Genomic DNA, 15,454 nt, shown 5'->3' on the forward strand with positions numbered 1-15,454 from the left:
AGCTAAAAACATAAAAGAACAAGGAACAATCCAACTTGGTAGCCCCTGGTTGGCTTTCGTATAGTAGACTTGCCCACCACCGAAGAGCCACAGTATCTCCGCATTGTGCTACTCCACCCATGTAGTCACACACTAGACACAAACGTGATGCACTATTGAGACTTCAGAATGCGGAAGAAAATAAAATTTCTCCCAATTTCGTGTAAACTTTCGAGATGCACTAAATCAATAATTTAGACCACGTAGTTCAAGCATCCCTCCTATCCCCAAATTATGCTTGAGATATTCGCAATACACACATGATTGGGAACATTGCCCAACTTAATTGCACTGCTCCAGTTACGACCACGTGAACATCGCTCATCAAGATGCAAAATATATATATATATATCCATGCCGCACCAGTTTCATCAGGAACCTCGCTTAACCTTTTAGCTTCTTTTTCTTTTTAAAAAAAGTTTTAAAAATTTATACTTATTCACACTATTACTATGCATGGTGGTATTGCTAGGTGTAAACATGGGTGGGCTTATAAGGGGTTTTACCTTCTATATTAAAGGGCCTTTTCCCCCCCTGACCACTTGGTATGAAAAGACCCCACGTGGATAACATTTTAGTATTATGCCTTGTAGTTGTGATTATAAACACATGACCTTATCATTCCAGCATCGTGTTGCTCTCTCTCTCTCTCTCTCTCTCTCTCTCTCTCTCTCTCTCTCTCTCTCCGTCACATTAGGGTTAAGCCTAACCCACCATTATTTTGCTTTGTTTTTTGGCCCTATGTCCACACAAGTTTCCATGCTTGCATATTTTTCACAAATTCGAGATACAAAAACATACCTACACTTGTGACCCTCTTAGATGTCGTGCATCTTGTCTTTGAGGTAGTTTTGTTGAATTTTACCAATTTAAAAAAACAACACGAGAATGAAAATTGAGATTTTAATGTAGGGTCGCTCAATTTTCGTTAGAATGCCATGGGTGTTAATATAATGATTATCTTTTTCCCAAAAAGAAAGAAAGAAAGAAAGAATGCCATGGGTTTTGTGGTGCCATGTTATCCACCATACACAATATATATATATGGGGTTCCAGGGCTTTTCCAAAGAGAGAAGTAATTTTTATGAGGTTCTTACAAGTGGATAGCATAATCCGTGTGAAGGCTTATTTATGGGGCTTCAAAATTTTCCAAATAGAGATGTAATTTTTATGAGCTTCTTACAGGGGGAAGCATAACAGCGTGTGAAGGCCTATTTCTCATGGTTCTCAAAGGTCATGCGATTCGCCTTTGTCAATGGGTGTGCTAGATCAAGGGATCTCTCGACGAGTAATGGAGAAAAATGATTGAAGGTAAACTGCTACTAAAGAAGCATGTTTGAACAAACACAAAGGATGCATGTAAGCCACTGAAAATAGGAGCTTCAGAGCCAATCTTACATTCCTAATGCTTCTAGATCAACTCCTTGTTGAGACCCCTTTGGTTGCCCACCGTCAGCGCCATATGAAAAGGAAACATTAGAGCTGGTGTGTAAAAGCAAGAAATGAAGAAAGACACCCACCAAGAGGCTAAAGGTATTCATCCATAGTGCACACCCCAACATTGGAAAAAACCCATGAAGGCAATTAGCCACATTTGTTATGAGCAGAGGGAGGAGTCTTTACATAACACAAATCTCAAACCAAAAGAAAGATGTAGTGGAATTGGAGGGTGGAATTAGAGATTGAGCCACTCAAAAGCACATGGGCCAAGTATGGATGCACAATTTTATGTGATGGGTGGACAGATGCAAGGTGTATAACATTATAGTGTCCTCTTGTAAGGGCACGATTTGTTTTACGTGCCATTGATCACGATTTGTTTTACATTCCATTGATGCATCTATAATGAGCGCAATAGTGGTAGGTGATTTTATCTAGAGACACCTATGTGAGGAACGATGGATATTGGCTTGCAAAACGTCATGCAAGTTGAAAATGAAAATGGACCAAAGTGTGTCTCCATGGGAAGGATGCTTAAGGATAAGTCTCCTCTCAAATTGTGTGGACTCCATGTGTTGCTGACATTTTGGACCTGCTCATAAATATTGGTTGGATTTTTTTCATCTCCAACACTTCTTATAGCATGGTGAAGTTTGTCAAAAAGTCATGAGGTTCCTTTTTGTTTCATATAAACACTTATCCACCACTTCTTGCAGCATGGTGAAAGAGGCCCAAAGTTCTTTTTTATTTCATACAAACACTTACCTAGAGCTTCTCAAGCCTTGTAAGATGATGTTTTCGTATATGTTCATTGTTGGTGAGAGGCTGGTGAGAGTCCACTAGTAGGGACCCTTGCATACTATTATCTCATGGGAGTGAATTACTTATGAGAGTAATGAGAATCCAAGGTGAAATCTTTAATATGTGTAGTGATGAGAGACACTTGGACATAGGTTAATGACCTTGTAAATGTAATTCACCCTATGTATAGTGTTGTCTACATCATGGACATGGAGGGGTAGTACCCTTGGACTAATTTGTAAGTCCATGGATGATAGGATTGATGAAGCATTAAACCAATACATTGTCTTATTTACTGAGGGGAATCTCTAGAGAGGAATGCATTATCTCATTACTAAGTTATCTTGTCTCTTCTTAATCTTGATTCTTGACCCTTGAGATATATTCTTGAGTCTTATGTGTAACCTATCATGGTTGTTTCCATAGCATCCAAGCCTTGTGGAGCCCACAATGGGATTAGCTCAATAGACCAATCCATAAAAACTCCCACATGTATTACATCCTCTTTGGTAGAACAAGGATCAATTTCATAACAAATGCCTTAAGGAGGGATGGTAGAAATGTATACATAGATGGAGAAGAGGATATGTAAACCACCTGAGAGGCACCTAAAAGATGAGTTACTTGGTTACATAAATAATGGCTTACCTTTTGGGACGGCAACTTTAACGTCGCCACATAGCCTCCACCATAGCCGAGAAGGGCTCCGAGCTCTAGTCACCACCCAACTGTAGAGGATAATATTGGTGTGGTTATACACACCTCCCACTAATATGTTGCATGCCGTCCACATTAGCCCAGTCATCCGGTTGTCAGGTCACCTGGCCGCCTAGCTCTATAGCTAGCTAGCACTTCGCTCAAGGTATCCTCATGCCTAGACCCTGGATGCATTCGCCATTTGCACTCTGGCATTCGAGCTCTGCATCCAATCAAGCTCTCACGTGCCATTACAAGGCTACATGACATTACCCCCCCTTAAGAGAATAGTTTTCGTCAGTGAAGACAAACTGGGGAAAAGATTTGGTAAACATTCTTAGTTGGTTCCATGTTGAGGCTTCCTCTAGCCTACCTCTATCCTTCCACTTAACAAGTGCATATACATAGTAGATCTCGTGTTCCGATATCTCTAAACCCAAGAATCATCCCTGGTTTATGTGGAAGTCACTGTGACTCTCCAAGAACTCAACCAAAACTTAGGACGAACTACGTTGTCCTGATGGATCATGGTTTTTCACATTGTCATGAAAAACTGGATGCACTAGAGAGCTCTCCGACAACTCAAGTTTGTAGGCTATGCTACCATCTATAGCTCTATAGCTATAGATGGTAGCTATAGAGAGCTCTCCGACAACTCAAGTTTGTAGGCTATGCTACCATCTATAGCTCTATAGCCTATAGGAGATCTAGGCTAGAATCCATATAGCAAAATAAATGGAGTAACTCTAGTCTCACTGACTATTTCAAATTACTCTAAGAAAATTCCAAATATGGCTTCCAATTGGGTTACATATTTGCTAACATATGCATGAAGCATATCCTCTAGCACTTGGTTGACTCTCTCTTCCTCCTGACCACATCAAGCTACGGATGGTTGGTTGTACTCATACTCAGAGTAGTTTCCAACTTTTGAATATTTCCCTTCAAAAGGACTATGGAACTTCTTATCTCTATCACACACTATATCTGTGGGCACACCATATAGTTTTTAGAAACGTTTGATAAAGAGCCTAGCAAGCTCGGATGTTTTCACATCCCTTTAAATTGGAATGAATTTGGCCATCTTAGTCAATGTATTCATTCTTCCCTTCAAGAAGAGCTTTTGTGTGCAAAAATGGTCAAGAAACTATAAACAAGTGTATGTGTGTAGATCACACGATCATGTATGCTTGTAATTTTCCTAAGTACTATGACAAGGAAACATGACACATATCATGTATTTTCCTTAAGTACTACGACCAAGGAAACACGAGGCACTAGTGTTTCATTTGGAAACACTAAACCATAATTGCCACTTGCAACTATGGAAGATGTCAATAAAACATAAACCACTATTCTTTACACATTCTATGACATCAAAGATATTTCTCTCTTGTAGTTAGAAACCACATGGAGTTGAATAAAACAAGTTTGTGCAACTATTACAAGTCTCTAGCAAAGTGTTCTGAAATGTGGTAAAATTCAATTGACATTACACATAGTCTAGGGTTAGCTACACTTTCCTCTCTTTCAAAAAGTTCTTGCATTCTTCAAGAACCTTTTTTCTTCCGAGAACAATTCACACATCTTACAATGAAGATGATGTCCACATCGGCAGCATCTATGTGATCTATAGTGTCTATGGACTACTAGAAATCAAGAGTAACATGCAAGTAATGAAAGTCGTACAAACCCCCAAGCCCACGAGTAGATACATACCACTCTGGGCACTATAACCATGTGCCACAATAGCTAGCTATGTCTCTATTGACATGTCTTTGGGTTACCATAATGACACCTAAACGTTAGTAGCACCGTCTAGACACCTCTTTAAGTGTGGGCTCACTGGACACCTCTACTAAGTCAAACATTAGACAAACCAGTGGTAAATCATTTTCAACTATAGACAACAATCCGTAAACCATTTTCAACCACGAACAATTGTTTACTACAAAGAAAGAATTGAGAATTCCTTTCTTGTTTAGCCGATTTGCATATACATATGCTACGATATGTGGTCTAGGTATGCCTCCAACAACCTCAATCTCAATACTTCGAGATTGCTATGACATGAACATTATCATCATCTAATTTGTGTTTAACACCAATATGAAGTTTGACGTATAACATTTCTTTGTTACCTCATTATAGTGGCACTGCATTACCTACCCATAGGTGGCAATATACTACTCAACTATAATCAATGACAAACAAGGAATATTGGGTCCTCATATAAACTTCATAAAATATTTCCAAAACACAAATTAGTACAAGTTAGTGCTTGGTGAAGTTGAACTGCGTCCAGTTTCCCTGTCTATTTAAAACTCCAAATCCTTCCCTCAATTTGGTTGAGCAACTTTGTACTCATGGATATACTCTTTCCAAACTAAAATATCTGAAGCAGCCATCTCGTACAAGATACTCGGTCTACTTACTTGGAAATGCTCATTAGATTGACCTTAAACCCTTGGCACTATAGCACAAAGTTAGGGAATTTTAGCACCAAATCCTTGTTAATCTAATGTCATTGGATCAACAACTATGTAAATCTTTGAACTCTATGGTTCAACATCTAACTATGAGTCTTGTTAGGTCATGAGTACTAGCCTTAGACTCAACCTTAAGTGTGGATATAAATAGCAAAGTCCTTCAAGAACTTTCCCAAAATATTTGTGGATCCATCTCATGGCTATCTAACATGCTTGAGCATAGTGTGAAAACATTTTCACACCTACCCAGCTATACGTTGAACACTCTTGGCAATTTGGCTACACCAAATTGACAAGTTCAGGGATTTATTTAGAATATCAAGAACCTAAGGTTTGTGACTTTCCATAAAAATTGACCTCATTGGAAGCCAACACCCAATATCGGTTAGAGTAATCTATCACTTTTTGCTTTGATAAAATTATCGCCCCCATTTGACACAAGGTCAACTAGACATGAAGAGTCCATCTTAGTACATAACCCAAGAGACTTGTCTAATCTCTTCGGATCAACACTCAGTCTTCTTTTTGCAGAAACCTCGGCGGCTAATTGCTTCGGATGAGTTCGGATCTTCGGATCAGCACTCCTTTCTAAGAGGAAGGTGATGATTCCTGGAAAGTGTGAGTGCACAACAAGCCATGCCTAATAGAACGATCAAGTTAACTGATGGGCACTCCGTCCCAACATTTATTTTAACCACATGTTCACCGTTTAGGAGATTCAAAACCTAATCTCAAAATCCTACAATACTCGCTCTCCAAAGTATACTCGCTCCGGAGTATACTTTTAGAATTAATCCAACAAATCCTAGGATACATAGTAGCCCCAACCACCTGGATTTCAAATTTTTATGGAGTTACAACATGAAAACAAGAAAATTTACAACTGATATTTCCCTCCCAAGATGACATAACATGTCATATACACCCCCAATTATCGAACAAATGGAACATAACCCTATTGCAAATAAACTAGAGTAGCTAAATACTCGAACGTAAAATTAGTGAATAAAAAACAATAAATGCCTTAATACTTGGGTTTTACGTTCTTGAAATCTATTGATTCTGAGCCTGAAGTTACTAAGAACCCCATAGCTTAGGATTGACGAATCTCAAAAGCTACTCAAAATTTTTCAACTTCGAGTCTAAGATGATCTCTACAAACCTTAGATCTTGAGATTTCTACGAATCTCTATAAGGTTTCTATGAATTTCAAAATAAAATTGAAGAGTTGAAACATCCTTCTAGCTTTATAAATATTTAATAACTTGAGGTAAATAAGATGGGAAGGAAGCTTCCCACTTTTCTCCTTCCCATAAAATGGGTCAAAACCCGACTCAAAAATATTTGCACGTGAAAGATGTTCCTCAAAGTGAATCAATGTGAAAAGCTTAAATATATCTCACATTTTTTTGTGAAGCATAAACTTGGTTTGGTGTGTTGAAAACCAAGCACACTATAGACCAAGTAAAGTTGCTATACCAAGCAAGCAAACAACACTACGGTTGTTAAATAATGTAACTTGACATTATTCAACGACACAACCCTACTGTTATTAAATGACCCAAAGACACTTTCTTGTCAACAAGAACAGCCGGCTTAGTCTGTGGTCTCGGCCATACTACAAGAAATGTTGTAAACAAATACAAAGCAGGCTTTAGTTGGGTTAAACACTATCTTTAGTTAGTGACCCTCTTAGAGTATGGTTTTAAAAATCCATAGATTAGACCACATAGGCACATTCCTTCGGTCCAACAAACCATTGCTATCCATCAACTTGGTATTAGCAAAGATGTCATAACGCCCGTGTGCACCAACATAAAAATTGTGTGGAGTCTACAACTCCTATAACATATAAAAAGTTACAAAACTTAAAAATCACTAACTTGACACCTCTAAGTTAACTTTCGAAAGAGTAGACTCGCCGAATAGCAAAGAGCAATAGCAACTTCGTAAGTGGTTCACCTTAAATAGGACAACTTGTTGATGTATGCCCACTACAATTGTGCGAACATAACATTTGTGAAAACAACGTTCACAAACATAACCATAGCAAACTCATAATCAACATACTACGATGCATGAAATACCACAAGCTTAACACCATCACATACATATACATAGCCCACTATTGTCTCATTCCAGACCTTGCATACATCAATGTCATTTTCACTTGTGGACAATAGCATCTTTGTCATTTGCACTACAGCTACCCCAAAGTGATGTATAAACATGTATTTGCAAGCACAACAAACACATATACTTGGCAACTGCAAACTATGTCACATTTTGCATTACATCTCAAGAGAGCTATATGCATGCTCCCATGCATGCCCACAACCACCAACACTGGATACATCTCAAACTCTATTAAAAATCTTGCATCTTCCCATTAGAAAAAAGTTGTTGAAGAAGGATGCCTTCCACCAAGAGACGTTTTATGTCCAAACATTTGAAAGTCTGTTACCATTCCATTTACTCTCTCAATATCAACCAATAACCTCCACACCATACTTCATGGCAACACCGACTAAAGTGCCAAGCTTGGATACTCGATGTTCAATGTAGCCTTTGTTACATCCAAAGAGTTTACACTAGTGTTTGATGCAGGAGGCTAATCTTATGGCATGTTGACTCCTTTGGGCACATGAGAGGGAAGGATCATGTACATTGATTATATCCATAAACTACATCGAGCTTTCCATTTGAGCTGCAAACCATGGCAGCCACCCCTAGACCCTGGATGCACTTTCCATCCGCACTGTCGTCAAGATCCACATTCGGTCAAGCTCTCACGTGCCATTGTAGGCTATTGGATAGCAACATCCTCTCCTAGGATTGTACCTCAAGTCCTTGTGAAAGGAACTGAAGCACTTGATCCCTCTTCCACACACACACAAGCGAAACAAATATCTACTACTCAATTAGCACGAGAAGACGAGCATAAGACAGCTTTCAATACAATGTGGGGGATGTTTGCATACAAAGTTATGCCTTTCGGTCTCACCAATGCCCCAGCAACATTCCAACGATTGATGTGCATAGCCTCCTTCAAAGACTACTTGCAAAAGTGGTTGGAGGTATCCATTGATGATCTATGTGCACACTCTCGATGGTGGGTAGGTTTGCTTAAGGAAGGTGTTTAAGCGATGTCGATTATATCATATATCCCTAAACCCTTTAAAGTACCAATTTTGGGTCAAACACGGTGTGATATTGGAACACAATGTCTCTAAGAACAGTATATCCACCACGGATGACATCAAGGTCAAGTTGATCTTGGAACTACTACCACCCACTAATTATAAAGGTATGCAAAGATTTATGGGCCACATTGGGTAATACCGCCGCTTCATAATCTTCTATGCTAAAATCGCCAGGCCATTATACAAGCTACTCATTGTCCTTGAATGGACTGAGGAATGCCATGAAGCATATGATCGATTGAAGTAGGCATTGGCTAGTGTGCCAATTCTAAGACCACCCAATTGGGACCTCATATTTCATGTGCATATCGATGCATCGAACTTTACTATTGGATGCATACTAGCACAGCCCGGTGAGTTCAAATTGGACTATCCAGTCTACTTTGCTAGTCGTCAATTGAATGATGCGGAGGTGAATTACACTACCATAGAGCGAGAAGGTTTGGCCATGGTTTATGCAGTCAAGAAGTATCGACATTACTTATTGGCCAACAAATTCGTATTCTTCATGGACCATCAGGCCTTATTATATTTAGTAAACAAGCCGTGCACCATGGGAAGAATCACACGCTGGTTGCTATTACTATTGGAATTTGACTTTACAGTTACGGTGGTAAGAAAGGGGACACAACATGTGTTGGCCGATCATATGTCAAGATTCCAAATGGGGAACCAACAACTAGTGTTAATGAAGACCTCCCTGATGCTTGTTTGTTCAAACTGGATGACATGGTGTGCCCAAATGGAGTGAGGAGATATCAGATTATCTAGCTTATGGTTTTCCGCAAGAAATACCCTTGAACAAAGATAAAACGTAGCGGCTTATCAAGCTTGCTACACCTTATTAATTAATTGCGGGGGAGAACTATATAAGCTGGGTAAGGACAATGTCCTAAGAAGATGGGTGAGAGAAGATGAGTTCATCACGATATTGGATGAAGCTCATTCAGGGATAGCCGGACGGCATTTTACTAGAGAGATTACGACTCGCAAGGTACTTCAAGCAGGACTATGGTGGCCTACGTTATTTGGGGATGCCAGAGAGTTTGTCATCAAAAGGTGCAAGGAATGTCAGTGCTTTGCTATTCCACAACAAAGGGACATGATGCCGCTCACCCTTGCTATTGTAAGACCTTTCGAGAAATAGGGGATTAATTTTGTTGGACCTATTAGTCCAATGGCACATCCATCACAAGCCTGATATGTAATCATGGCCATGGACTATTTCACCAAATGGCAGAAGCCAAAGCCTCAAAGCGAGCTAATGCGCACGAACAACAGCAAAATTCTTATATGAGCAAATTATCTCGAGATTCGGTTGCCCAGTAGAATTAGTTAGTGATCGCGGTTCACATTTTATTAATGAGGGGATTGATCATTTACTTGCTGGATTCTTAGTAGTCCGCTGGAAATCATCACCTTATTATCACACGCTAATGGTCAAGCAGAGAGTACAAACAAGATTTTGTGTATTATCTATCTTGATGAAAACTTTGGAAGCAAGTAGAACGGACTGGGAGGAGCATAAGTTAACAGCAGCCTTATGGGCATACTGAACATCATATAAGGTAGCAACGGGATACACTCCCATCCGTCTAGCTTATGGTGATGAGATAGTAATGTCTATGAAATACCTAGTTCCGAGTTTAAGGATTGCAGTGCAAGAACGTTTGACGGAGAATGCATTAGCTCAAAGGCTAATCAGTTTAGAGAAGCTTGATGAGACCAGTTAATTGCATCACACGGACTCATGGTCGAAAAACTACGAAGAAAGCATTAGTTCGACAAAAACTTAAAATAAAAAGAACTGGAAATGGGGAACCTTGTCCTCATGTATGGATTCCATCAGAAATAATTCCTTGGTTGGGAAGGTGTTTGTCATGCCTGCAGGTACCATGGAAGAGGAAATGATTCTAGGACGATCCTAGATTTGTGCTAGCAACTGTAATATCCAATGGGAGAAGAGGACAGCACTGCTGTGAATGAGGACAACAATGTCATATCCATACCCTTATGGAACCCGATAAACACAAGGAAGTAGGCCATGATTGAGGAGATAGAAACACCAAGCATGGTGACATCAACTCATGAAGCAAAAAAGGTAGCAATTCCACAATCTCTATGCAAAAAGCAGTCCAAGTCACAGGGTACACAGCATTGGGTGCCTAAGGGTCAACTTAGAAACCAGCTCCACAAGGAGGAGAAGGAAGTCAATAAGGAATCATCAAGAAGGTTTCAAAAGGGAGACAAGAAAAATAATGGTCTTCATAGGTAAGTTGGTGGTACTCTAAACAAAACAACACTCCGCAAAACATCCGTAAGCAATGGGTCTGAAAGGACTTGCTAATGGCTCAAGGTTACTACCAAGGCAATACAATAGTATGGGTGCCTAAACTCCATCCACTGATCACCATTGCACACACCTCCGAATACAAAGGAAAGGGTAGTAAAGGCATTTGAAACCGACTCCCAACTAAAACCAATGCTAAAAGTGCACAAACATTGGTGTGGAGGAAGAAGCCAACCCAACAAGATGGGTTAAATGTGGCCAAACCAATACCTATAACTGCCTCCATCAAGGAGTTGGACACCGATACAAGCCCCAATCCACAAGAGTCAATAGAAAAACTGTTCACTCGGGTGGAGGGAAGAATCAAACACTCCCACACGGAGTTAAAATGCCTGCAACAACACCTACTCAGAAGTGCCAAAGTGCCACCTTAGTTCCCATGGCAATAAAAAGTTCCATTAGTCACAAAATGGATACAAGGTAAAACTGGGTATCATTCACTCCTTTAAATGCGTGTTTGAATGTCTGAGCATGAAGAGAAATAGAAGGTATCAATCTTGCACACATGATCCAAAAAAGTTCACACCGTGAACTGGTACAAAAGGTTCACGCCGTGAACCGATCTTAAAAGGTTCACGCCGTGAACTGCTCCAAAACAGCTCACACTGTGAACTGGTCCAAAGTGTTCACGCCGTGAAATGGTTACTTTTTTCAAACCAATCATAAGATGACACGTGGCATTCTTCATTAAGGCAACCGCCCTGTCTGACATCTGCGCCATAAATTCGAAATTCTTTCCTTTTTCCATCATTTTGCAATCGCCTTTCATCATTTGCTACGCAATCGCGCCTTCTTTGCATCGCATCCCTCCTCGCTTCTTCGAGTTCAAATCGACACTTACATATTAAGGTGGGAGCTTGGGCCTTTCTTTGTTTTTTCCTTTCTTTTCATCTTTTCACACATTGATTGTAATCAATTAAATACTAGACAAACAAGTCTTTGCATGTCAAACAAAGTTCTTGCATTTCAACAAAGATCTTTGATTGTCAATCAATGTTATCATCATTAATTGCCTTGTGCCCGATCATCCTTACACAAAACTCCCCTATGTGGTTTGATCCAATCATGCTTAATCATCATAAAATGACTCTTCCTCATCAAAGCCCACCAGCAGCTCAACTAATCTTCAAAAACATGTCTACACTAAAAAATTCTACTATGTGTCAGACACACCTGCAGGGATATAGCCAAAGACTGAAGCAGAAGCAGTGCTAACAGAAGAACCCCAAGATCTTGAAGAAGCAACATCGCTCCTGGTGCAAGTCCCAGCAATGCCATTGGATACAGGTAAAAGGCCAAGAGATGAAGATACAACCAGTGCAAGCAAAAGAAGGCGTATGGAGAACGAAGAGATGATACCAGAGCCGTCATTCCCACAGAATCTAGACTATGAAAATTTCTTTCAAGAAACTGTGGAAGGATTGGATGAGCTACTGAATGTGTTGCATGCAAGACTGGAAGGGGCAACGGCCACAAGGGCATCACTGTGGGAGCAGGAGCAATGAGTATGGAGGTGCCATCTCCTCACGACACATATGCTTCATGATCGTAATGCCACACTCTGGAAGCAAGTTCATGAGTTGAACAACCAAGTATAGACCTTGCAAGAACACCTAATAGTGGTGGAGGCCACATGTGATCATGAAGAGTTTAAAGGCAACCGAGGAGCAAGAGGCCAGGTACCAAGCGCTAGAAAATAATAATTTGGTTCTCAGCCAAACTATTGTGTGCAAAGAATTAAAGAGAATACGGATCTAAAAGCGCAACTGGAGCAAGCTAAAGAGCAACTTCAGAAGGAAGTTACCCATAACCAAGAGCTAGCAGCCATCCATGCCCAGCAGGTATAGGAGCTCCAACATACATCCTTCCCTAGCCAAAGAAGAAGAGCTACAAGGCCAGATCCAAACGCTATCCTTAAGTCTAAAGGAAGCAAAAAGCAGAGTGACCCACTTGCAAACAAGAAAGAGAACAAACAAACAAGGCAAATGTGGAGAAGGTTAGAGCCCTTAATGATACCATTAGCAACAATCGAACTGAGATGCAGAGAATGGTGATTGCACACCAAGAGGCAATGGCACACGTCACCCACAGTCAAAGAATGGCTATCGAAAGACTTCAAAGAATCACATAAGTTCAGGGAGGGGAGGCTACCGCCAGACGTGCAGAAGAGGAAGCAACAAGGTGCTTCGAGGAGTTGGATGCTGCAAGGATGGTCAGAGAAACAACTATATCAAACCTCCTCAGCACCAATGACTCCCATATACAAGAATTGGAAAAATAACTGGCCATACAAGACCCAAGTCAAAGACAAGAACCTACAGATGAAATGCGCCTACTCCTTGAGTGAGCCTTGGAGATAGGTCAGTTGTTGCCAGTAACTCCTCGGGCCCCTCCTCAAACTCGTACTCTTTTTTGTCTACACTAATCCTCTCATTACTTCAATATGATATAAATCTGTCTGAGAACCTAAGCTTAGGTGAACTAACCCTCATTAAGTAAAATACTGAATGTGATTCTGATCCCACTATCATTATGGGAAGTTTGTGGGGGGATGTAGTATTAACTAATCCACACGATATTTACTTTTATCCATTGCACCCTATTGTGCTAAACCTTCGTAGTTGGTGTCGGGTGCTCCAAAACTCTGAAATCCTAGACAGCAGTGTCAAAAAATTAGACCTATTTATTTCATATGATATTCCTGAAACACCGGCGAACTACGAGGTGGTAGCACAAAGTTATCAATGGATTATAAGCCATGGGTGGCTAGAAGTCTACAATACTCACCAGCACTTAAACTTATGTGAATCTTCCTTATATCACCCTTTTGGTATTCTAAAACTATACCATAATATCTACAAACATTTAGAATCCATGTTAACCAATGTCCTCTACAAATAAAACACATATTAAATATCCTAACATAAGTTTTGAGAATCTTGAGCTCCAAGATTTTATGAAACTCCACAAGCCTAGCCACCCACCCCCCAACTCAGGTCATGGTCAAGAAGAGACATCCAATTCATCATCTAACCCTACTTACTCCATGTATTCTAATGTAGCTAGAAAATTACTTAATCTGTATCCTAATGCTTCGCCTACAAGTCTCAAGTAGACTGCATTTTTTCTAATCTCTCTTCTCAACATATAGAATTTTCCACTAACCCTCTCGCCCTCGAGGAGGTACCGGCACCTAACCCATCTCCCTCTTCTGCTCTATCAATTGAAAGTTACAATGACAGAACACAAGCCTCTCCAACTGTGCAGTTGAGATCTTATTCCTCTTCTTGGTGTGGAAAAGTGCCCATGTACTCTAGTTTCACTCATAAGGTCCTGAACTAGTCTTGTGAGAGAACTCTTAGGGAAAGGCATCTTTGCAAAAATAAAAATCAACACCATTCATCATTGAATATAAGTATAAGACCGTCAATATTCTTAGAGAAATTATACTTAGTAACTTGTTACTTACCAAGTCTGGAGTACCAATGCCATATTTCTCCCACCAAGACACAGGCTCCAATTGTGTGTCTCTCAATTGTGCTGTTGGTCATCCAAACATGTGGCTATTGTTCTGATATATAAGAAACTCATCCTCTAGCTTTCTCATAAGTTGCACATCACCATCCACTAGCTTGGAAATGTAAGAGCTCCATCCTACCTCTAGCTTTCCGATATATGAGAAACTCATCCTCTAGCTTTCTCATAAGTTGCACATCACCATCCACTAACTTGGAACTGTAAGAGCTCTATCCTACCTCTAGCTCTTCACTCAAGTACTGCTCCTCACTTCTCCAAAGAGGATACAAAATGTGTGCAACCGCATGGATTGGTCTATGAAACCTATCTCAGCATTAATCCATATCTCCCTAATATCTTAAACAGTGCATATGAGTTCAAGGTTGCAAGTGGAAAAACAAAAAGTAAGCAATGAGAATATGCTCCATACTTCTAAGTTCTATGATCTATCTAACTTCAAGAGAAAGAATAAGAGTTATACCTCTGAAAAGACAATAATGTACAAGCATCAAGGGCTTCTCCAATCTTCTCTGAACTCATAGAGGAGCCCAATGGTACTCCCCTCCATGTCTATGAGTCGAAGGACACTATACATGGGATTGAGTGTCTTCATAAGTGCCTACGCATCATTCCATCGGGCCTCCCTCGTGACCATACAAGCAAGTGAAATTGACTTTGGTGCATCTTTGTCATCCCATGTTGCCCACTCACGACATACCACTGTGCACATTAGGCTAGGATGCACTGTTACAAGCCTCTCCACCACAATGAACATGTAAGCAAAGTGGGTTTTGGATGGCTTCAAGAGCTCAAGATCAAAATTGGCTCTATACGTGCTCACCACTTTTGACCTCTTGGTAACAAAGTTCACCATACTAGAGACTACATAAAAAATGTTTCTCACCCAATCCAACTTTTCC

This window comes from Cibotium barometz, chromosome 39, assembly GCF_041138505.1.
Source record: "Cibotium barometz isolate CiBa-2024 chromosome 39, ASM4113850v1, whole genome shotgun sequence".
NCBI lineage: Eukaryota > Viridiplantae > Streptophyta > Polypodiopsida > Cyatheales > Cibotiaceae > Cibotium > Cibotium barometz.